The sequence below is a fragment of the Anser cygnoides genome, chromosome 7 (assembly GCF_040182565.1).
Source record: "Anser cygnoides isolate HZ-2024a breed goose chromosome 7, Taihu_goose_T2T_genome, whole genome shotgun sequence".
In the NCBI taxonomy this organism is placed as follows: domain Eukaryota; kingdom Metazoa; phylum Chordata; class Aves; order Anseriformes; family Anatidae; genus Anser; species Anser cygnoides.
The window spans coordinates 4,966,331-4,987,480 of NC_089879.1; the positions used below are offsets into that span (position 1 = coordinate 4,966,331).

The 21,150-nt window shown below is 47.0% G+C and overlaps 1 protein-coding gene across 7 annotated transcripts in view; it reads right to left on the reverse strand.

Annotated features, from left to right (window-relative positions):
* Nucleotides 1–9,604, reverse strand: part of PLEKHA1 (pleckstrin homology domain containing A1) — a 33,161-nt gene extending 23,557 nt beyond the window's left edge. For 5 of the 7 annotated variants that reach the window (XM_048053464.2, XM_048053597.2, XM_048053525.2 and 2 more), the window contains exon 1: nucleotides 9,445–9,604. The gene's annotated coding sequence lies outside the window, so the exon portion shown is untranslated. Of the gene's footprint in view, nucleotides 1–782; nucleotides 1,276–4,734; nucleotides 4,965–9,444 lie in introns of those variants that run through there. The other 2 variants (XM_067000491.1, XM_067000492.1) reach the window with 2 other exon arrangements.
* Between the last annotated feature and the right edge of the window lie 11,546 nt (nucleotides 9,605–21,150).

Sequence of the window (21,150 nt, forward strand, 5' to 3'; positions counted from 1 at the left end):
ACATGCCTCGGCCCAACTTCTGTCGGATTTCCCCTCTCACCACTCTTTTCCTCCGTACACCAGCATTCCTCAATATTTATATCACAGCTGAAGGCTGCCTGGCCTCCTGGGCACCACAAAACAAGTCACCGATCACCTTCTCGCAGCCTGCAGCTGTAAGCGCACAATGACACGACTAGGACCTGAAGAGGCATGAGGCATCTCGTTTCTCCATTTATAACCGACCGTTTAAGCTCTCCTACGCTAATTTCTATTTTTAGCCTCATGCCAACACCTGCTCTGGCGTTTACCTCTGTTACAGATCAGTGGCTTCCTCCATACTCCAAGTACAAAGTCTGTACGGGACTACGAAAGCGGCGTGCAAGGTAGCATCTCAATAGCTCCATCTCGCCTTTTATAGCTAATGCTTAATTTACACAACGGGCATAAAAAGCAGATCTGCTGGCTCACTGCAGGCAGGGGAACTCGGTATGAACGAAGGGAACATGCAACAGGCTTTGTATTATCCATATGAAAGTTGGACTGAAAAATAAAGCAAGACGGGCACTGGTCCTTAAGGCCTTTTAGGTTTATTCTACATGTATTTTCCCTGAACTTTGTGTGTGTATATATAATTTTTATTATTTATTTAACTTAGACTAACACTTAAGCTTCCTGCTCTGCTAGCATTTGAAAATTCAATCCAAAGTTCAAAACACCACAGAAGACTTTTAGATTATTGTACCGGGCCAGGCTGGGACGGAGTTAAGACAACTGAGAAAAATGCACGACTACTTACTCACCTCTATGACGTGATGAACAACATCCATAAAAGCAGGTTGATAAACACAACACGATGCCCTGAGTCATGCCTGCAGCTCCTCCCCACGGCTCCAGCTGGCAGAGGGAAGGCAGCGGCACCCCCAGCCCCTCGGGGGGCTGCTCTTCCCTGCGGCCTTGGGGACAGCTCGGTCACTGGGTGCCCTCAGCAGTTACTGAGAGCCTCCTGCTGTAATTCAGCAGCTCTCCAGTTGGTTTTATTTGTTACTGACCATTTACTGGCTTCCCAAGGGAAAGGAGGAGTTCAGACTGTCCTGCTTACGCCCCGAAAGGCACAGCAATGAAAGCTCTCCTTCTTGCCTACCTACAGGGCAATAAAGGGGGAAACCCTGAGACAACCAGAGGCTCTTCTGAGCTGAAAACAAGTCACGTTAATCTTCAGTACAGTTGTTTAAACTTCTTTATTTTCAGCCCCCTGAAAAGCTTTCCAGCAGGGGCACTGAACGCTGTATAGATAACTTAAGTCCAGAGACAACTTCTCGCTCACCTTTCCCAGACCCCTTGAAGTCCCCATTTTCTTAAGCAACCAAAACACAACAGGAAAAAAAGCTAACCCAGGAGCTGCAGAGATGACTTGGGCACTACTCCAGCGATAATTTAGGACTGGCCGTTTCCCCAAGATGCTTCACCGTCCCATTTCTCTCCCAGAGGGCACGGCAGCCATGGAGTGCTTCGGGTCAGCAGATGACATGACTGACTTGCTAGACAGATATGAAGCCATCAGCAGCATGCTGCAGATGAGAACTGGAAGCCGCCAGGATATGCTGACCCCTAAATTTAGATTTCTTCTCTAATGTGGTTTAAAAAGGAAAAAAAAAAAAAAAACAGCAGCTGCAAAGGGCAGTATTTACTTGCAAGGAAGTTCTTAAACATATGAAGCCAGTCTTCAAAATACAAAATTAAAAAAAAAAAGCACCAGCGGGCTCTGTTATCCCCGACCACACTAGGAGGCACGTCAAGCAGCACGGCCCTCCCCCAGCACCCATCCAGCTCCCAACCAAGCCGCAACACAGAAGTGTCACCACTCGCGCTGGTGACTCACCCCCGAGACACAGCAGCCTTATCTCACACTTGGCCTTACTCCGCCATCGCTGGCTTCCGAACGCATCTGATCCGCTGTCCTCCAGGAAGGCTCGTTAGGTCGGGATTAAAACAACTATTCCCTCCTCTTCCAGTAGGCCTCAAGTCAAGCGACCGTAATTGTATTCCACACCAGCTACAACTTCACACCCACAGGACACAGAGCAGCGCGTGGAAAGCAGCGCCGCAGCGGCAGTAACTGCTGCAGGGACACGCAGCGAACGCCGTGGCCACGCCACCTCCCCGTGCTCTCACGGCCGGGCCCGCTGGCAGCCAGCCCCGCCGGCCTCTTGGCTCCCAGGCAGAGACGTGGCCACGCAGCCGGCTCTTCGCCTGCAGGTTACACGGCAGCAGCATCACCTCTGTCTCGGTAAAGCCTTCAGTGTGTTCTCAGGAAAACGTCCTGATGTTCCTCGACTCCGCCGTCCACGATTCCTAGGGGTGATGTACGAGTTCCGCGGTGGACCAGGCTGATGCTGCCTGCAAAGTTCCTGCGGGCGTTTCTACTAGTGAGGTTTCACGCTCTTAATTTAACCCCTTGCCTTCATTTTGAGGTATTTGTACCCCAAAGCCCTGGGTGTGGTGTTGCACAAAAAAAAGGGAAGGCGCAGCAGAGGATGCAGAACTCCTGCCCACCACTGACCTCTCGAGAGCCAGAACAAAACCCCAGCAGCTCACCTAACGGCACTCGCCTCTCTGCAACGAGCATTTCAAGAGGAAGCATCCCATGACACGAGGCCACAAGATGAACTCTCAAAACGCATCTATACTTTAGGGGTGAGGACTAATCTAGAAAGCAATAAAATAAAACCAGTCAAAAGAATACAATCACGAGTGCAAGGTTTTCAGAGAGCCAGGAGCGCAGTTTTCATCACTTCATATTGACACGAGGTAATACAGAGTTACTCAGAGCGAGATATAACCAGAGAGAGAAGTAGAACAGGAAAAGAAAATACAGCTGTGCTAGCTTCAACGTGGTGTGCTGAAAGCACTGAGGAGCAGAAGCCGGAGGGAAACTGAGGGGTATTGTAATATTAAAAGATCACCTCTCACACACAGATCCAAAGGCAGGTTTCAGATTCAAACACAGGCATATCACACTCAGCCTAGCGCCATTAAACTCCACGCGTAAGGCACTAGAGCCAGCTCCTGAGAGCTGGGTGTCTGCAGCCTGGGATTTCACATTACGCACGCCTACCAGCCTGTAACATGCTGTGCTTCTATATGAGCACAGGATTAAAGCAAGATTCGCAATTTTTGTCTACAAAAAGATCATAACAAGGCATGTAAGCCTATTTTTAACACTTGCAGCCAACTGCAAAGTCTAACAACAACTGCGTAAATAACTGTTGCTGTGGTTCAGTTCAAGTATCATATAATGAAAGGAACACCACCAATGAATATTTGGGTTGATTTTTTTTAAATTCAAAAGGATTTAATGAAACCAAAACACTCTAAGCAAGTAACTAATTATCAAATCAAACTCGATTTTATAGACAATTTCAATGCAGAATCAAAATGTAACGGTTCACCCACATTAAAACTTTCAGGATGAAAAATTGTTGCCATCGAGGCTTCACCTGGCTTATTTTAATGTTCTGGGGCTCCACCACGCTCAGCTCGTGGTGTAAGGCACTGCGGGGGCAGCACCCTGCCCTCCGAAGGCTGGGGGACTCCCCCAGCACCCAGCTTACTTACGGAATCACGGCAGTGCTGCAGCGGCTGGGACTAACCTCCGGCATCTTCAGCAAGAGCAAGTTCAGCGAGAGCTCTTTAGTTAGAGCAAGGCTTTGTCTGCCTCCTGCAAGCGAGCCAACGCTCATTTACAGAAGACATGCCAGATCCTGTTTACCATGGAAGCTTAATTTTCTCTTCTGACCATCAAATGGCAAAGTTTTCAGGTCACTGCCTTCCTTTTCTTTTTTTCTTTTTTTTTGAATACTTCTTAAATTAAAGAAAACCCCACTCTCGATAAGAGTCTCCTCTGTCATAAGCAGAAACCCCATAAAATAAAAGCTGCTCTGCTCTGACCGTGCAGCCACTGTGCTACAAAACCTAACACTTCACTTGGAGCACAAACTTTGCCGTAACTTATCCCACACAGTTCTTTTCAAGCATCCTTCCTCCATGGAAGCCAGCCGTGAGCCTACAGAGCTGCCCTCACGTCAGGCACAGCCCGTGCCCGCTTGCTGAATTCCCCCCTCACCTTCTGCATGTGCAAAAAGAGGCGAATGCTGGTTTGCTGCACGCTTGTCCTGCGCTGACACCGGCGTTTCTCAAAGCGGCAAGCACGATGCCCGTGGAGGACGACAACACTCCACCCACAGAGCGATCCCGATGCCAGCAGGAAGCCACCGGGCTCCTGGCACCTTGCAGGATTGCCCCGTGACCTGTGGCACGGCAAGACGGAAATGCTCCAAAGCAGCACAAATCCCGCGTATGTGCAACGACATGCCTGGAAATCCCGGGCTTACCGTGAGCAGGCAGCACTGCTTTTCAACTCCTGTACTGCAGCCTTCTCCCAGGAAAGGGAACAAATGGATTCCACAAAGAAATCCTGCTCTTTTCATCCCCCCAAAAATAAAAACAGAGCACCAACACAAACTGGGAAGACTGTATAAATAAAGGAGCACTTACAACGAGCTTCATACAGCCCAAGCCTGAAGCTGTGAATGGCAGAACACGTCTGAAGCAAGAGCACCACTACCAAACTTCACAGCACTAGCACACAAAGCCTACAAGCTAAAGAAACAAACTTGCCAGCTGAATTATTAGTGCAGGGTAAGTTCTCATCCGTTATCAAAATCCTCCCCGAAGAGTTAACCAATACGTTACCAACTTCCTTTGAAGCGCAGCGTCGAGAGGACTGCTCACTCCGGTAACAAGCCCAACATGTAACTGTCTTAGCACTTAACAGAGGAGCGCTTAATGACGGCACCAGTCTGAACACGTTCAAACATCTCCTTGGACATGGCATGTAAATGCGATGGGGACCAAAGCACCCCCAGCGAGCGTACGCAAAATAATTACATGTTAAGGTAATGAATTTATCACAGCTCTGTCGGTACAGGGGCTGTTCCTGGGGGCGTAGGCTCTCAGCAAGGAGAACTCACGTTTGCAAAGCCTGGTAAGCGAGGTCTCGTCTGCACTTTCAGTTTACAACAGCGACAAGACCATTTCGTATTTCCACCTGCAGAATTGTAAATCCAAGACGCTTTTAGCTCCATAAAGTCACCAAAGACAGCGCTGCGTAGGAGTGGCTGCAAATCATCCCCCACCCCGGGTGGGGCAGGGTACAGACGCCGATCCTCTCTCATTCTCTTCCACCTGAAAGTCGATAAATCAAACACAACTTCAGGCACTCTGCCCACCGCGCCAGCAGGAACTAATAAACCACACCGGTAGCTGAGACGTTCAGAGGTAATGCCTGCCTAGAACAAAAACCATTTCCCAAAGAGACCAGCTGAGAGAGGAGCAGGGAAGCTTTGACAGTGTTCCTCGAGCAGCAGGATCACACCAGGAAAACTTTGCCTGGTTCACTCAGGTTTTTAAGCATTGCTTTTATATTTTATTTTTTAATAGGCAGAACGATGCAGTGCTCCTCAAAGCCTTAACAACCTGCTTTCTGTCTTTTACGCTGACCTGACAGGTTTCCAGCTGAAAACCTTTATCCCCCCCGACTCTACCTCTGCAGCAGAGGAGCCAGGTGCCCCACAGGTCCCGAGGTGCCCGCCACGTCCCCGCAGCACCCAGCGCCTCTCCGCAGCGTCAGCGCGAGCGGGGGGCAGAGGAGCAGCCCGGCCCAGGCCACACAGGCAGCTTCTGGCAAGGCGCTGAGCTGAACCTGTTCCCCAAGTCCCGGAGCGGCAGCCTCCCCACCGAACCACCTTCCTTCTCCATAAAACACCTGAAACTATTCAGATTTTTCGAGGCGAAGGCATATGTTCAAACCTGAAAGCTGTTTAAACTGGTGAATGCCACAAACGTCTACCAGACCTGCAACTCCCTGCCTGCGCAGATAACATCTCTCAGAGTAAGTGGCTCATACAGTTCTGCACCAGAAAGCTTAATAAGTTCCTTCTCCAAGATTAAAGAAACACCTACACATTCTAGATGCTTCGCTGAGTCCCTGGAGGGAGAAAACGCTGCTCAGTGCTGAGACAATGAACCAAGCTTCCTTCCTTACCAGTAACAAAACCCTGCTGCTGTACCTAGCACCAACAGGAAGGTGTTATTTATAAAAGAGAGCCAGACGCGAGTATCGGAGTGTTTCAGGGTTAGGCCACTGCATGGAACAAGCCGACCTCTGACCTACAGATTCACAAAGCCCTCATTTCAGAGGGCAGACTAAGTGCAGAACGCCTTTTTTTTTTTTTTTTCTTTAAATAGCCCAGCCATCTCTTTCCACCCTACTCCTTTCAGTCATTTTATGCATGAACACAGAACTTCAAAACCTGAACTTGAACTTCTTTTTCCAACCTCTTCAGCACACACTTCTTTATTATCACTTTTTAAAGAAGCCACATTACCTTCGTGTAAGGTAAGCTCACTGGAATCTTGATACTTGGGTTCCTTATGCGACTTTCCACAGCACCGAGAGCAGCATTTATGGCCACGTCTTGCCGCATTTCGATTCAAAATGAGAAAACCACACACGTGCTTCTTGCTTCCTAGTGACATCTGCATTACTTACTCCATTTTGTAAAAATGTTTTATGCCAAATCCGGTTACCTAAATTCACATACGTTGGCACTGAAGCAAGTTACTGCCCTCTACGTTCATGCAACTGTACGACTGCACAAAGGTTTACTTGGCTCAAAATCCCAGCGAGCGTTTTCTGAGGATGTTTTCCATCGCTCCAAATTATCAGGGAACAAAACGAATTGCAAGAAAGATGCGTTCCCCTGCATCGCAAGCTGTTGTTCAGACAAACACTGCCGTACAGCTGGTCACAAAGTGCACAGCACCACACACACGCAAGGGAACTTCACACTTTTAGCACATTCTCACTTTCCCGTGCTTCTGGTTTGCTGCATTTTGAAGCGACTACATGCGGTATGATAGGTGTCAGCTCGAGTAACCAGAACCATTTAGCAATAACGACATTGATGGAATTCTGAACCTACTAAAATAGATTAAGGATTTTGCAGGCCTGGCATTCTGGGCCGTGTCCAATACTGCATTGGAGACTGTATTACAAGCAGAGATCGCTTTAGAGAAGTGATAAGCGTTTTAGAAAAAACTTCAGGGCATTACTAAAATCTGCTACAGTCAATAACGCCCAACTTGTGCGCTTCCTCTCTTCTACGTTAACATTCTGGCATACAGACAGCCTTTATTAGTCCTGGGGTATGACTTCCTTGTCTTCTGAAGCACGGCTGCTTGGAAAAACCAAGGCCATCTCTTGCATCTGGGTTTTCCCCCTGCACGTACACACCTTTATACCCCACGCGTGCGCCTGTCTTCTCTCTATCGCTTGGTTACTGCTCCTGAGGAAGAACAAATACAGAGGGAGCGGAGAAAGAAGTAAAAAAGCATTAAGATGTTTCCTATTTTGCTTATATACTACTTCTTCTTTTGTAGATTCTCTGATTTAGATGAAAGCATCTGTTCTTCCAAAACCCTTAAACACCACGATCTACCTGTTAGTCATCTACTGCACATCTTTTATTTCCACCTCTGAAATGCATAAACGCACAGATACACAACAGAAGATTGTCCAACTCTAGTTATCTAACACAGGAGCTTCAGAAAACAGACTCCATCTTCACAACTAACTCAAAATCAAGTTTGTCTGCAGTAACAAACCAAAATAACAACACTGAGTAACTACAAACAGATTCACAAAATCTTACTCTTTACACCAAGCTATCCCCAGCAGCCCAGCACTTGCTGCTCCCAAGCCGAGTGCCAGCTCTATTAGAGCACACAAACACAGTACCCTCCCGTGAGTTATCACTCTCTGCAACAGCAGTGCTCTTTATCCCCGAATTACAAGGCTCTCCTCCAAACACCATCAAGGCTAAGAACCTCTCTCTGCTAAGACAGACTTCAGCCCACTTCCTAATGCTTGATGTGACAAACAGGAAAACAGGACTGTCACACCTCCCTGCTTTAGAAACCTGACCTAAGTATTGCTACTTGCCACAGCAGCAAGTAATTACCAGGAACAGGACACAAAACTGCAGGGGCCTAAAAGGCAAGTTGCAAATTCACTGTTAAGACTTCCTAGGACACAGTAAATTCCTGTGAATTTATCCAACACGGTGCTTCCCAAGAAGGATTAAACTCAGAGAAAGAGCTCTTCCCACAGATAACTGCACTACTCAATTTGCTTGGAAGTTGCACCTGTAACTCACTTGCGAAATAAACCGATACAAGCCTTCAAACTTCGTAACTACTTTCCAATCAAAAGTAGAAAAAAAATCTTTAAAAATACAGCGAAGACAGACAGAAAGAGTAACTCATCATACATCAGCCAGCCAGAGGTGCCAGACGCAGCTCCATCTCAGTGAAGGCTGTGTTTGTGCTGCATCATACCGAATGCAGCCTAACTATGTAAAAAGGAAGTGGATGAAAAAAAAAAAAAAAAAAAGAAAAACCCTGCTGGATTCCACAGCACAAAGCTACTCTGACACCTCACAGCGCCACACCGTACAATCAAACATGGCTCTGTCCCGGTACCACGTATGGGGCTGGGTAACAGGACGAGAACAGAAACTGCATCTTCACAGGCGTGACGGCCTTCTGTCAGCACAGTAAGCAGTTTGTCAGAAAGCGGCAAAAAAGCTTACGCCGTTCGGACCACTGCATGCGCAGATGGCTAGGGACCTCTTCGGAAGCACCGTGCATTCGTAAGGTGAGATGGAGAAACCTAAATCGATCTCAAAACGTAAGAAGTTACTCTCCCTCTCAACTTTACTCAGATAAATAACAGCGTTTTCTACGTAACTATAAGCTATATAACTCATCTTTTCCCCACTCGAAGATGAGCCGCTCTATGTTCAATCATTTCAACTATCACGCTTAGCCAACCGATGAAAATTAAAACATAATTTTTTTTTTTTTTAAAAAAAAGCAGGCTCGAAACCAAAGCGCGCACCCCAAGCAGCGCACGCCGTCCCCCCAAGCCACGGGGCGACCGCTTCACCCAGCAACCTGCCGCCTCCCGCCTGCACCAAGGACCCCTCGGGGGGCTGCGGGGCGAAGCCAGCGGGGTGAGCCACGCACCTGGGGAGCCTCAGGCTGCAGGCACAGGAAAAAATTACAGCTCGAAGCCCGCTCCCAACCCCTCGCCCCTTTTAGGGACACGCTCCCTAACGGCAACGGGGCAGGCCGCTCACCTCCGGGCCGTGCCAGCAGGCGGCGAGCCCCCCCCGCCGCGCTCCCCCCCGAGGCGGTGCCCTCCAGGCCCTAATTAACAAGTAATTAAACCGCACCGGGAGCGCGGACAGTCCCAGGCCCGGCGCGGCCCCGCACAAAGGCCGGGGGAAAAGGGGGAAACCCAAGGACGCGCCTCCCGCGGGGCCCGGTGCCGGCACTCACAGGAGCCCCGCGAGGAGCCGAGGCGGGCCGCGGGGGGTCGGGGTCCGGCTCCGGGTCCCGCTCCGCTCCCGGTCCCGTCCCGGCGCCGCTCCGGGTCCCGCCGCGCTCCCGGCCCCTGGCGGCGCTGCGCGGTCCCCGCCCGGCCCCGGCCCCGGCCCCGGCCCCGCCCCGCCGCGCGCATGCGCCGCAGCCCCGCCGCGGGGCGCTGCTGGGGGTTGTAGTGAGGGGGGCGGGCGGGGAGGCACCGCCCCGCTCGGCGGGGCCTCACGGGAGGTGTAGTCCCACGCCGTGTGCTGCCCGGGGGGGGGGGGGCCGAAATGGCCGTGGTGTGCTGCGGTTGTGAGGGGGGTGTGTGGTTTTGGGGGTGGTAATTAAATAAATGCGGGGGCATCCTCCTCACAAACGGCAGTACCGTGGTCACTGGACCTGAGCGACCGCGGCGTTGTGGAGCTGGCACTGACAGGGCCACAGTGCCCACGGGACGGTGCGAGCACCAAATTCCCCGGCACCACGAGGCCCACACACTGATCCAGGGCACTTCACAAAGTGGTGTCGTGCTTGCTACAAGGCCACTCAGTGTGCAGCACCGACGGGGAAGATGCTTCTTCCTGTGACATTACCAACATTCCCGTGTGACTTTACCAAAATTTTTACATGACTTCACTGAAATTTCCATGTGACTTTACCGACATCTCCCTGTGACATTACCGACATTTCCCCGTGACATTACCAACATTTCCCTGTGACATTACCAACATTTCTGTGTGACATTACCAACATTTCATGGTGCCCACACCTGAGGGCCAGATCCTCAGAGCCAGCCACAAAGAGCTGCCCAAACCGTAGATAAAGAGCAGCTGAGTTCAGTTTCAGAAATGGATTTGGCAGCGTGGCAAATGGCAAAAGATTTGGTTTCCTTTATTTTCTCCACACTCTTTAGTTTAGTTATACGGCAACTACATGCTCTTTTCAAATATAGTTGGCAAGAAAGAGTACTGTCACTGTTTAGTACTGTAAATACTTCTTGTAAAGTCTTTCAAGGGGCAGTGAATACAATCCTCTGTCCCATTAAAAAGGGAAGGATTTGTACAATAACTATGTACAGTAATTGCAGCTACACAGCAGGGTGATGCAGTGCTTTTGTCCAGCCCTGTGGCCAGCAAGCAGCACGCATTGATCTGAACCCCACGGGTACACCGCCGCCACGTGACGCAGAGCAGCAGTGGTTACAGTGCTACAAACGATACTGCAGCCGTTTTGTCTGTGGGGAATTGAGACAGGGAATATGCAAGTCATCGGTGTTGAACACAATGGTGGTGTGACCTGGAGAGCTGCACTATGGACTGCAGCCTGCTTTGGACCAGGTTCTGTGGGAGTCCGGGAGTTGTGGCCCTAAAATTCATGCCAATTTCAGGTCTATGTACCAGCCATACACAGGAGAAAGCATGAACTATGAGCCATTACACAAATACGTTTTACTGCTTGTAGTAATTTCCTGGCTTTTTTTTTTTTTTTTTTTTTTTGACATGCAATTACTCTGATTTTAACATTAATTTTAATGGAGAGGGGCCAGTAGAAAAGAATTAATTGTTTGGGCATGTGGGGATTCCTCCACTCCATTTCTCCTCTTACAGAAGGCTTGTCAGTTCAGATGCTACCTCAAAGCCTTTTTGAAGCCATCAGCCACTATTTTCCTAGTGGCACATTACAATTTCCAGTAATGATATTTAACCAATCTGAATGGGAATGTATTTCTGTTTTAAGCACATACTAAATTTATACTAAAATTTTTGTGCTTTCCAAAATAGTAATATTTTTTTCCTAGCTCAAAGCAGTGATATCTCCAAAAATAGAATTCATTTGAACTCGGTTCTTGCATGTAAATACATCTTTGTTTCAAGCTGGCATTTGACAACTGTACTTTACAGTGAAACAAAAGCTGTAATCAGAGTACAACAATAAAAGCTGAAGTCAGCTACAAACAATGCTTTACAATTCCCTTGGCAACTTTTTCCTATCAAATCCTTGATAGGTCACACACTCTGCAGCTGCACGAGCCAGAATCTTTTCAATCTGTACTCCATTCACAATTATTCATACATTTTTTTTGATGATTTTCGCTTAACAGTGTTCTACTGGAGTTAATACAAGACAATTGACAGTAGCCAGCACAATGCCGTCCCTCCCCCGCTTCGGTCCTGATTTGGCATTTCTGCTCCTGACAAAATGACCGTGATTGTGGCAGCTCGCTAAAGGACTCCAGGATGTGGCCTGCCATTGCACTGTGCATGGAAAAGCTGTTTGCAAAAATGATGTGCTGGTTTTGCAAGCAAAAAGCCAAAGTGATTAAAAGCTGTTTCGTAACACATGCAGAGGGTGGTCAAATGAAAACTGCGTGGCATTCTGCAGTCTGATGCACCTTCACTTTCAGGTGCTCTCTACAGCCTCCCCAACAGGGTTTGAATAACAACGTGTTGTGATAGCAAGACTTAAGAAAGGAAAAAACATGATTACATTTAAAAGAGGAATACATTGTATTGGAGTCTGGTAGCAAACCTCGTATTTTAGATTACCATATTTTCCATCATGGAAGATGACTGCAGTTTTACTTTTGAGAAGGTCCAATTTATCCGATATTTGCAATTTAGTGAGGAGAAAATGATGTAAATAAAGAAATATCTTTGTGTAAGAAGAGATACAAACTGTTAAAAATAGCCAAATGCCATCTGTTAAGTGACAGTTCACGAAAGTTTTGGAATATGCATGTGGAGAACCAAGAGATGAAGAGCTCAACCACTGCTCGGCACGAGATGGAAAAGTCAGTTGTCAGCTATGCCCATCCCTCTGTACCCAGCATACGTCTACACCTTATGTGTATGGAAACCAAAGTGTAGTCATCTCTAATTCCTCTATTTAAATCAAAACCTCCTTCGTTTAGAGGCTGGTGACCGCTGCAATATTATGACATTGTACTGTATGCAGCGGGTACATAGGTGACTTAAAGCTCAGCTGTGCTCACTGACTCAGAGGCAATTCAATATTTTTAATCCTTTCTATTAAGCGTCTTAGTGTAACAACTGAAAGAAATTGTAGTGACGAATAGGTAAACTTCAGCTATGAAGTGATTAGATCACTCAGATATATTCCCATTCTTCTGAAATACAAAGTACATGTGCAAAGATTACAAAGGACAGAATCTATTTTTTACCTACCCTGCAATTTGTAGAAAATTGCAAGAATAAAGTCTGCACTGGCTTATGCCCTATGCAATGCCATTGGCTTCAATTTAGAGGTTGGCTCAGAGCCCAGTATATTCCAGCAGAAGTATAAGACAGGCACTTATTTCCTCTCCTTTGTCTCTATTCATACTTTTCAAAAGCTGTCAGGTATTCTCACAACAATCGTCATGCCTGTGAAAATGAAAAAAATAAAAATAGTTGCTTTTGATTCTCATCATTGAAATGCAGAGAGTAAGAGAGTTCGGACGTAAATTCCTTTCGGGATTCCAGTTACTCAAAATATACTATGTAATAAGTAATGTTTGTTTGGTGACTTATGCAATTATGCACCTATAGGAATAAGCGCAAGGAGTGATAGAAAAAGAACTGTATGTAATTTTGTTTTCTAACCTCACCGTTTTTACATGCTTGAAGTTCCTTTATTTGAAATGTAGCTTTGCCACGCTCCTTTCCTATTTTTCAAGGTGGAGTATTACATTCCTAAGCCCCACTCTTCATCATTTGTCTTGGAAGGAGAGTTGCCAGGTAAGGGGCTGCTCTTTCTGCTCCTTCTGTTCTTTTTTTTTTTTTTAATAATGACATTTCCTTGAGTCAGCCCACCATTATAAGGTGACCACCCCTGATTTGTAGGCATTTATTCTTGATAAAGAAGGTGTGTTATCTCTGTCCCCTCTACTCTATGGGCAAAGCAGGGTGAAGAGCCTTAAACCAAGAGCCATTCTCTAGTGCCTAGCAAATAGCTTCAAACACGACACTTGGGGAAAGTTTCATTCAAGTCAAACAGATGTGTTCTCATAGACATCAAAATAGGAAGGCTCATCTAAAGACTCCTTTCCACTTTTACTCTAGGACAGTTTTTACAAGACTAAAGGAATGGCAGCTTTCAGTGAAAGTTTCCAGAACGTCTCATTCTGGTATTGCAGAGCTTTTAGTGCCATTTAGTTCGAGTCAGGCTGATCGTGAGTGAGATCAGTCGGAGAGAATGAGGGAATCCTCACGCATGGCCCAGCCTGCTGGTTCCAGGCACAGTCCCAAAAACCTCGTATTTACCCGAGTGAATCCCCAACCTGTGACACTACTATTGAAGGGCTGTATAAATTCTGAAATCAAATAAAAATCAACCTGCTGTCAGAACAGTAAAATAATGGTTAATGGGCCCACTGTTCTATACTGTGCTTCTGTTTTAAAAATTAAGAAACTATTTTATTTATAGAATTTTCCATATATTTTTATTTAATTTACACAGCTGCCCCATATAATCATTTTGTGATATTGGTATTTAACTATAATGCAGTGTACTGTTCTTCGAATTTGAAGTGTTTATTTCACAAGGTATGGAAACTCCCAGTAGAAAATGGATGTACAACAGTAAAATCAAAAGGAATAATAGGTATATACATTTACATAGATACATAGATACACATATAAATATGCATATCACATGTGTGTGCGTCTTGCATAATTAAACAGAAATATTCAACAATTCCAAAATATCAAAATTCTTAACTTTTCTCATTGTGTTTTCATGATGGATAATTTTATCCAGCAGAGGAAGTTCATCAACTTTACACATGCACAGAAATAAAGAACTATGAACAAAACCTCACTTCACTGCTATAAAGAAATTATTCTGCCTTAGACAAAACGTTTTTGTTAAAACTAACAGTTATGTTACAGTGGAAAACAGGAAAAAGCCTGGCCAGTGAATTGCTAAGTGTGTGGCAAAATGCTCTCACTATATCCTATTTCTGTGGGTTCAATACTGCGAATTCCATCCGCAGGCAGCAGGCCTCCTGGGCACTATTTTAAGAGGAGCGTTACTGAAATCAATGGGACTGCTTTTCTTGGAGGTTATGGCCAGGCGAGGCTGTTACTGCGCTGACACCTCGCCTCTCACCCAACCGCCTGCGGATCAGCAGTCAGGGAAAGCTTTCAGCCATTACATCTTAGCACGAAGGATGAAGGTTTGAGTTTTCTGCAGTGGCATGGGATTGATAGGTAACATTTATTCAATTATTTGCCATAATGTAGGGATAGACGAGTTCTCCAAGGTTCCTGCCAGTATGACCTGGGGGAAGACCAGCCCATGTACCTCAGGTTCACTCATCGCTATGAGCTGAGACATGAGAGCAAGGCCGTCTGACAAACACGGTTATTTTCTCTGGTTGTCTGCAGTTACGGACACTTTCTGAAGCTTGAGAAGATAACAGCAGAAATCCCCGAGCTATCACTAGCTAATGGGTGGTGAAGGGAAAATGCCCTCTTGATCCCTGCAGGCAATTAGCTAAAGCTGTGAAGAAGAAGGTTTCCCCGTAGTCCTTGCCTCGCAGCAAGACTGAGTGTGATGAGCGCCTCGAGGGGAAAATGCAGGAAAGCCTCTTCCCTCCACACCTGAAGCCAGAAAAGGAGCAGAAGCATTAAAATCCCGGCACATATGAGCACAGACTTTAATTCAGAAGCTGCTTTAAAGCATGTATAAAATACACATTTTAAAGCTTCTAAGTGAGATCCAAAACTCCACTTCTTCTGGTAAAATTGTATAGACAGAGCTTGGAACTGAGTCTCACAGGGAGGCTGAATTCATTCAGGTTAGCTGCCAGTCGCTGGATCTTGCTATTCATCCGCTGCTGAGATAGAGAAGTACCCTGACGGAGCTGCTGTGTAAGAACTGACACACAGTGATGAAGAGATTTCTCTGCCTTCTGAGTTCTCTGTTTCCCTCAAAGCCATATTCAAAGGCTTCGAGTTCGTCAGCAGTAGGTGTTTAGTATGCTTATGTTGCAGTTATTTTCCTCATTCCTGTGTGCATATTATACAGAAGTACACACAGTGATTCTTCAGTTTCTATGAAACAGTGCATTTCTAATTTTCTTCCATCATTTTTAGATATGTTTATTACTGAAAACTGAAAAAAACACCCTCATTTTGTTTTAACCCTGAGTCCTTTTCCATAAAAAAGTGTGAATTTTCTTTAAAATTCCAATAATAAAAAGGTTTGAAATGGTTTTCTAGCTGCAGAATGACTCTTTTTTTTTTTTCTTTTTTTTTTTTTTCTTTTCCCAAAGCTTAACAGATGAAAGCTTAATCTTCTTCAGCAAAGGGCGTATTCTGCACTGACATCTATGCTAATTGCCCGGAGGGCTTGCAGCTTGCCATGCTGTTGCCGTCACTTACTCAGCCCAGAACCACACGTTGCCTCTTGTTACTGTGCTCAGCAGCAGAATACCCCAGAGAAAGTCAGCACACAGTATTGATAATACCTACACTTGTCAGGGGGTTGAGGTCCACATCTGAAAGTATACAATAGTGTAAAATTGATTTCTTACAAGAAAAAGTGATACTCTACTGGAGCACATAGAATGTGAGGCACAGGCAAGAAGAGACATTTTTATTTACTTAATTTTTCACGTTGCACTGTATTACAGTGAACCTTTGCATTTATATTATAGTATAGTACAGAGAAAAGTGTGTGTATTATGGATGTTTGAGGCTGTATTTGTACTTTTGTACTTTTCCATGGAGCCATGAGCCAATGCTCCACTGTAGTGACACAGAGCCCCAGGGTGACAGTCCACGTTGCAGTTCCTCCGGGTGGAAGCGTGAAGGCTTTCATTCAGTTACAGCAAGATCCCAAAGCCATTCGCGATGCCCTGCCCTTGGCACACCCTTCTGACTGAGCCGTGTCTGATATTTCCCATGCTGGGAAAAAACCTTACTCTGGTTTCTCTGCGGATGGTGTAACGCAGGAGTTACTACGAGGGCTCCTGGGACAAGTTGTCCACAGAGGCTGTGGGGTCTCCTCCTTGGAGATCTCCCAAACCCACCTGGACATGGCCCTGGGCACCCTGCTCCAAGTGGTCATGCTGGGACAGGGATGGGACCAGAGGGACCCGGAGATCCCTGCCCACCTCTGCCAGCCTGCGATTCTGTGAAGTCCAGAAGTGCCTCAGCCCCATGACACACGGCACGGACCCAGCACAAGCTCATTTGATAATTGTGGATGGGGACAATGTTTCTCCCACGTTACTTCTGGATGTGCAGGCTGGGTGCCAGGCCAGGTGTCACCTCACACCACAGCTGCCACCGAGGCAGCGTGACAGCCGAAAGCTGGCCTGTTCCTCAGGGCACGTGGCTCGTTCCTCTGCAGCGTCCTGACCAAATCCATGCCACGGGGCCGTGCTGAGGAGGCAGTGAGAGCTCAGGAGAGATTCTGGAAGGCTCCTCCAGCCGGGGCAGGTGACAGGGCTGCAGGAGCCACACGCCTTCAGGAGCGAAGTCCGGCATCTCCATCAGCATGCAGGAAGCTGCCCCTCCTGGCTGGGGCCTGGTGTGCCTCCGGGAAGGTTGCAAGCCTGTGGGTGTGTCTTCAGAGCACGTTTTGTAAAGACAACGAGCTTTCTTGCTTTCTGTATAGACAGGGAACAAGCTGCAGGGTTGGGGAGCAACTGATATCGGGGGCCGTTAAAAAATGTGCAAGGACTGAAGTGCGGGGGACCATGGTTAACAGCTGACATTGTAACTTGTAAGCTCATGAAATAAAATAAAAGAGGCAATTATTATAGATTTAATAAAGGATTCGTATACTTCTACAAAATCCACCGTATTAATCCACCTCACAGTCCCAGAGAAAGCAGGCTTATACCTCAACGTGGACGATGCTAGAGTTATCCACAAACCTTCAATTATGTTCTTATTTGCTGCAGCAATGGCTACTGAGGTGTAAATCCACTTCTACATTTACTATATTCAGCATATATGAAATTATGAGGTTCTGGGGACTTTCCCATATTCCAGTGTTTTAGCGCCTGGTGTCCCTTCCCAGGTTGTTCCCTAGGTGCTGTTCTACATCTTCAGAAAAATCCTTCTGTAATGTCTCAGGTTGGTTTCTGAGCAGAAGAGCTGAGCTGCCTTCAGGCCTAATCCCTGCTGAAGCCTGTGTAGCTGAAATGGCCGTCGTCTGTCTAGGGCAATCCCAATTTTTCCTGCCTCAATGCTTCTGAGGAGTTCCTGTCATGAATCGATGTTTATACCTCCCTTTGTGTCATCGTGTGAGCTCTGCTGCTTTTTAAACGTGTTTTTACAGTAATTGATGCAGTTATGAGCTCAGCTGCCCTGCACAGCCCCCTGTTGCCAGCAGTGCGTGTCCAGGAGTGGCTCTGAACCTGTGACTGCTGCCTGGGGTGAGGACCAGGCCCGGATCCGGCCCCATAGGACATGGGGAACGGGGTTTTGCAGCGGGGTGGCTGCCCTGTGCCCAGGGCACACAGGCAGTCTTGGCCATTCCTTCTCCAAGGATGCTCTAGGAGATAATTTTTTTTTTTTCCAGTGCCATTTTCCTAAGCCTTGGACCCGTCAACGAATACACCCCTGGCTGAATATTGAATTGAACCACTACTGAAAATTATTTAACTGAAAGTACACCCAGCACCGTTCCAGATGCTGCTCTAGCTTGTCTGGCTTTTCAGCATCTCCGTTCTCTCCACCGATTTTCCACTCTTGCTAAAACCAGCTCCACTGGTTGTAGCAATAGCTCGGAGGGGTTGTGTAAACAGAGGTATTGCTGGGTCATCTCCAGCTCTGCTAAGCCAATGGCCGGGCTGCCTTCTGTTTTCCTCGCAATCTGTCATCCCAAAGGTGACGGATGTTGACAGCTCTTCTCATACCGCGTGCTACCATCGACCTACCACGCTCATCCAGCAATAATTTATCCACGTTCGCCAGGTGGCTTTGCATTTCGGGGGCAGAGCCCCTATTTCCATGGTAGTGGATTTTTGTTTCCCCTGCTATCTGGCAGGGCGATGTTTCCACGAGGAACATTGGGCTGCACTGTGACATTTTAGGATTCTTTATTATTATTGTTCTGTAGACAGTGGGGCTATGGAATGCTTCAATCTTTTTTCCTTTCCGACTGAGTGCAATTCTGATATTAATAATGAAAAGTTGGCTGGTTCTGGCAGGCCTGCTCTGTCTTGGGGAAAAGATAGCAGAAGTGATTTATTCTTTGAATTACTTGATAGGCTCATTGCACTTTTCGAAAAAGCTAAAAGAAACTGTAATAGCGTGTCTGACTGGGCATGACCACAGGACTATGAAAATACCTCTGCAGATGTTAAATAATGTCTTAGGAACAACTGCACACAAGGATGAGTTAAGGTTAGAAAGGATTAAGATAGAGATGACGCAGGGAAAAAAAGACAAATATTTGATGGCAATGAAGATGCATAGCTCTCATTTTAATAGAGGTTAGTTACAGTTTTATTAAAAGCACCTTTCAGTTTTGTTAAAAGAGCCTAACTGAAGTGTCTTGTGGTGCTGTTTTGAATTAATTTTTAACCAGCAGGAGCAATCAAATACATTAAATAAATTTGGCCCTCTGTCAAAAGCCGGGCGGTGTGGCTCACAGTGGCAGAGCGTGGCCAGATCTGACATTTCCAAGGAAGAAGTGATGCACACGTAGGAGCTCCCTGGGCACAAGCCTGGCCCGCAGGGCACATCAGCAGCCCCTTATCTGCCAAGCTCCTTCCCCAAACTGGTCCTGACATTGCTGCATAGTTTGAGGCTGGTGGGGAAAGCACGTCCCAGTTACTTGATTGCAAATGGTTTGGAGTTACACTTCCATTTGTCCCCTCCACTCCTCTCTCATTTGAGAAATCAGCAGCCATCGCCATGTGAGATGGGAGAAATTCAACATTTCTTCCCCTCCTCGAGCCCTGGTGGCAGCATCTGCACAGCTGGCGCTGCTGGGGGACCCCAAAAGTGCTGCCCGCCGCCCTGGGGCCCGGGAGGTGTTTCAATTAAGAAAGTCAATTCAGAGACTCTTGTCAGTGCTATAAAACTGCCCATTTACTGAGAAACCGAGGCTGTGATGGGAAGCCAATTTATTCCACAAAATGAAAGAGCTGAGATAAGGAAGAACAAAGGACAAAAGGGAAAAAAAAAAAAAAGGCAGAAACGATGGGTGATGGCTAACAATTACATGACTAACCAGCTCACCCCGCAATGATTAAACATTAAACTCCCACAAGCTAAGCAAACAAAGAAATACCCTCCAAATTCCCCAGAGGCTTTGTCTCAGCGACAAGGTCTGTACTGGAGGGAAGAGCAGGGCCAGGTCCTCCTTCGCTGGACTCCCTGCTGCCCTGAGGCTCTTCCAAGGAGAGAAACGAGTCACTGCAAGGGGAGGGTGGGCACGAATTGCCCAGGTGCCAGTCAGTGGGGCTGTCCTGGGGCGTCAGGGGCCGTGGGGGACCCTGCCAAAGAGCTGCAGCACCATTCCCAGTCACCTCCATAGCACATGGAGGAGGTAAATGGGGATGCCCTGCCTGTGCACGCGTTGGCGAATACACTGACTTTGTTAAATCTTCGCCATAAATCCAGATACACAAAAGGTTAGATGAGCAAAAGGGATTTCTGCATGCAAAATCTGAAAATATTCCACTCCTGAAGTCACCTCCAAATGCCATCACATGCAATGGAACTAGGCACCAAAGTCAAAGTGGTAAACGTGGTACCATAAATGTCCATTTCTTCAATACTGCAAAATAAACAGAGGGCCAAAGCCGTGGGGCACTTACGGGCTGCACCAGGCTGATACAAATGGGCTGCAGCATAATGGGGCTGTGCCTCGGCAGAACAAAAGGTGGGGCTACCCAGTTGCAGCTGGTTGAGTTATTGTGTCTAACAATTTAATTCAGCCACATGGAAGGCTAACCTAAAATATATATATTTATTTATGTTTGCAGTAGGCTATGGCCTGCTTCCAGCTAGGGAATATGGCTCAGCGAGTGACCCAGAAGGCTCAGAAATGCTTGAACAAATGTGTATAAATAACAGTGGCGGGTTAAGGACTCAGTTTTAAAGGCAAAAATTCAGAGCACTAAGGAAGTTTGTTGGCAGGAGAAATGTAAATGGAAATAGTGAAGTAGAAGAGCAAAGGAAGAGAACAGGGATGAATGGGGGAGACGTTAAAAAAAGAAAGGGAATTTTGGAGCATAAAATCAGGGGAGATTACCAGGGAGAAAGCAAACAAAATGGAGGCTGGGTTGTCCTCTTAAAGATGGCAGTGGTGAAATAAAAACACTTTGTTGGGACCTAGAGCAGTCGCTTTAGTTTGGCTCCCCTCACAGCCCGATAACCCCAGCGTGGCACAGCCAGGGCCCTGCGAGGCTGCTGCTGCGCAATCCGTCTGCTTTGCTTCGCTTGGTGGTGGTCATGGCATCGATATTTTCCACCAGACTGGCCCGATTTGCGTGTTCAGCTGTTTGTTTGTTTACCAACAGAGCAACGTCTCCCACATCTGTCTGCATTCTCGTCGCAGCTACATCATGCTTCCTGCAAGTTCCCACACTTGCGCGCTGACCTTTCCAGGACGGTTACTTGGCTGCTGCTCGTTAAACACCCTCGAGCTTAACTCACCTAACAAAACAACAAAGCGACCAAGTTGCACCTGATGAAAACCGTCTTGGCC